The sequence below is a fragment of the Arachis ipaensis genome, chromosome B09 (genome assembly GCF_000816755.2).
Source record: "Arachis ipaensis cultivar K30076 chromosome B09, Araip1.1, whole genome shotgun sequence".
In the NCBI taxonomy this organism is placed as follows: Eukaryota; Viridiplantae; Streptophyta; class Magnoliopsida; order Fabales; family Fabaceae; genus Arachis; species Arachis ipaensis.
In genome coordinates, this window is record NC_029793.2 from 131,006,576 (window position 1) to 131,011,088 (window position 4,513).

Genomic DNA, 4,513 nt, shown 5'->3' on the forward strand with positions numbered 1-4,513 from the left:
TTCATGTCTTACAACCTAAGTTAGTTTAAATGATAGGAGATGGACATTTCGAGTAATGAGATCAGCCTTAAGAAACTCTGAGGATGCGGAAAGACTACCCACACCTCTTTTCAGATAACGAAATCTGAATTTTGAGGGCAAAATTCTTATATAGGTGGGTAGGACGTAAACCCCGCAAAATTAGTGAATAATTAGTCAATAAATTAAATTTTAATAAAGGAGATTAGAAATATGAATATTATATTAATTTAGGATAGAGCTAATTAAAATGAGAAATTTGACACTAATTTTAAAGAATTTGGCCCAAGATTGGGCCAAACGTACCGAACCGGTCGAATCGGGCCCAAAATGGACCCAAGGCCCAATTAGACACAACCATACTTTACCAACACAGCTCTCCTTTCTCCTCTCTAACCTCATTCATGATGGGAAACATTCAAAGAAGGAGGAAGAACAAGTAACAACCCTAACCCTCACTCATATAATCAAATCCCAATAACTTTCAATCCGGAGCACCGATTGACGAGCTGTTTGTGGCCACGCGTTCGTCTCAGAGTCCTCTTTAATTTTATCTAAACAAAGTGGTAGTCTCTCTCCAATTTGTTCCCAGTTCTTTGTGCCCCTTTTCTACACGAAATTTGTTGGGTTTTGAGTGATTTTGATGATTTTGGTGGTTTAGGTGCAATCTAACATTGGATAATTATTGGATTATACTCCAATCATCAATGGGTAAGGTAAGAAAACTCTAAACCCTTGTGGGTTATCCAATTTTTTGTACCTAGTGCTAATTTAGCGAATTGTGTAAATTAGCTTGAAATTATGTTAGATTGAAGTTTGAATTGGTGAATTGGAGCTTTTGGAATAACTTTGGTGGCTGGATTTTTGGAAGTGGAACTTGTGAGCTTACCTTGTGGGGTTGTCTCGGGTTATACGTGAAAAAGGCCAAGGTATGGTTTAGGTTTTGCGTATATAATACATAATGTTCTGTGAAGACTTAGGCTAGTTGACTTTAAGATAGGAATGAATGTATGAGCATGTAAATTGATTAGTACTTAATGATAAATGATGAGTTTTTGCTTAATTTTTGATATTGGAGTTAGGTTGTTGAATAATGGCTTATTGGTGCTTGTAAAGTAGGAAGAGGAATGAACATAAGTTGTGGTGTATGTTGTGACTAAGTCATGAGGAATAGATATGATATTAGGTATATATTGATGTATAATTGATTGAAACAGGCTGTGGATGATTTTGGTAAATTAAATGGTATGTGGATATGCTAAATATATGTAATGGAAGTGTGGTTTGAGTTTGGTTTAATGAAAATTGAGGTTTGGAGCTTTTGTAAAAAAAAAAAAAACTAGTTTTTGACCGAACTTCGGCGAGGCATAACTCGGCTTTCGGACCCCCAAATCATTTCAAATTTGTTTTATATGAAAATTAGGTCCGTGATGTTTACATCGTTTGAAGAACAGAGAAAAAATGATTTAAAATGAAATTATGCGCATCGGAAGTTAGGATTAAAAGTTGGTGATTCTGCAGCTTTTGACACTTAGTAAAATTTTTGGAAAAACGTACGCCCGTATGCGTGGCCGACACGTACGCATGGCATGGACATTTTGCGCACGTATACACCCCATTCGCGGACTATCGCCCCTGCCTCCTCCCCATGCGTACGCGAGAAAGCATATGCGTACGTGTGACATGGGGTGTTTGCGTATGCGAAACTTCCATGCACATCTGTGGGCTTCCGTTAGGCGCCCACGCGTACACGTATATAGGGGATGCGTATGCATAATAGCCGTTTTCATCCTTTTTATCCCTAGAATATAATGATAGGCCTAGTAATAACTTGGAGCTAGGTAATAGAGGTAACTTGGAAATGAAGTAAAGGTTAAAAGTGATGAGTATATGAAGAGAATGTGTATGCATGAAGGATATATGATGCCATGGCTATGATGAACAATTATGAAATGAATATGAATTCTTATGAATACTTATGTGGCTTATGAATTTAATGTTATCTGAGATACGAGTTTTTCTGGGTACAGAACCGTGGCTTGCCACCTCGAGTTCCAGGTTGAGACTCGATACTCTATTGACCCTATATCGTAAGGGTGACCAGACACGTATAAATTCCAGGGAATGGATATCCCCCATTGAGTAAGTTATATATGAAAGTTTGAATGTATGAATGAAATGAGAAAAGCTATGCATAGACTCATGGGGATGTGCGACGAGGGACAGTCCAAGGGCTTCGGACTTGTCGGGTTGGCTTGATAACCGACAGATGAGCCTCATCAGCCATAGGACAGGCATACATCATGTGCATTCTATTTGTTTGTTTGCTATGCCTTATTTGGGAATGCCTAACTGAATATATTATGTTAATTGTAGTGATTGCTACTTGCACTTCTTGCCTTCTACTTGTGCTTGAAATTGTCTGTTTGTCTGTCTTTGCTAAATCATTGGTGATGGAGGAATGGAGAAAAGGCGAACAGGTTTATTGTTAAAGTTAGGTTTAAGTAAGTAAGTTTATAATTTCCTAGACACCTACCCCTTTTATGGTTTCTGATAAGTAACTTAAGCTTTATAATCTGAGTGTCGGCGTTCTAGGATTTCCTCTGGCATTCCTAGGACCTTATATATGATGTGCATGGCACCTTTACCATGATGAGAACATCTAGTTCTCACCCCATACTGTGGTTCTATTTTTCAGATGCAGGTCAGGAGGCTCCTCGGTATGCATCTGAAGGTTATACAGTGTGGAGAACATATATACATATTTTGTTCCTCTTAGAGGTTTAAGGAGAGTTAAGGTTTTATCTTTGTATTTTGGGTTGATGGGAGATGTATGTATGTATATATATATATATATATATTCTCCGGCCAACCTTGGCTTCGCAGGCTGAGTTAGGAGCTAGTTATTTTGTATCATTGACTCTCTATTCTCTCTTTTTGTCTATTTATAGCTATGATCTTTAAATTTTTTCTCACGCAAGTAATCTCATTTCCTGAGCATTGCACTTGTAATTTTCGCGATTTTATTTCACCCGTTTTTCAAGGATCCTAGTTATTATAATCTTTCTACTACTGATGTATATATTTTATTATAGAGGCCGTAATACCACACCACCTCTGTTTTACAGCTTAAGCGTAAAGCTTTGTGTGGTAAGGTGTTACATAGGAAGGACAAAATACAAGTATATATAGAGTGGAGAACATATATACATGTATATAAACTAAATACACAATAAAAAGTCCCCAAAACATAGATCTTCGCTTCAAGTGAGTCTCCATCATGTTCAACAAGGTACCTCATGTCCTGCATCTGAAAAATAATAGAATATGTATGGAATGAGAATCAGGGGTTCTCAGTATGATAACGGTGCCTAAATAGTTAAGATATAAGGCTCCAGGAAGCCAGAGACATTCCTAAGCCCCAACAACGCATATCAAAATCCTAGAGTTCTCACTACACCCAAAATTATGATAATTATATCTAAGGATTCTAGTCCAACTCTTCATCTTCTGCTCTCTGCAAACCTCCTAACCACCAAGTGAAACAACCCTCAGCGTCATCTCCGCCAGCATGAGGGATCTCTCAAAAACAAACACATACAAGACAAGCAAGAAAAACACGGATGTGGATAACAAATACAACAAATAGATCAAGTAGCAACTAATCACAGTTAAACAAGTAAGCAAACCAATAAAATGCACACTTAAACAAAGCATACAAGTGCATATGATGCATGTCTTTCCTATGGCTAATGAGCTCATTTGTCGGTTATACAGTCAAACTCGACATGTCCAGTAGCTAACCCGAACAATGTCTCTCTGTTGCGCACTAATATCTCAGCATGTCAACTGGCCATTAGAGAAAATATGTGCCCTATCATCGTTAGAGGAAATATGTGCCCTGTCACAATGTAACCAGAGAAAAATCATAGACAAAGGGATCAACCACCGTCTTTGCCAAACTTATCACATTCATTGTCTTTTTATCCATTTCATTCTTAATCTTATCTCATTCCGTCCATAGTCAATCAATATCATCATTGCCATCAATCATATCTCATTCGGCATTATCAACGCCTTATTAATTCGATTATTCACTTCACAAATCTCTCTCAATATCAATCCAACTCCCTCAATATGTTCACTTTTATTCCGAAGCCTAAAAACTAGCTATCGGATCTCAAACAGAGTTTACAAAAGTTTGAAAAGTTAGAGAAATTGTTGAAAATTCAAAAATACAACTTTGATAAAACAGGATGGTCATGCATACTGGTGCACGAATTGTGAATCACACTTTTCACAACTCGTACCACTAACCAGCAAGTGCACTGGGTCGTCCAAGTAATACCTTACGTGAGTAAGGGTCGAATCCCACAGAGATTGTTGGATTGAAGCAATCTATGGTTATTTTGTAAATATTAGTCAGGAAGTCAATTATGTTTATCAGTTGAATTGTGAATAACCAAGAGAGCATAAATTAAAGGTTACTTGTTGT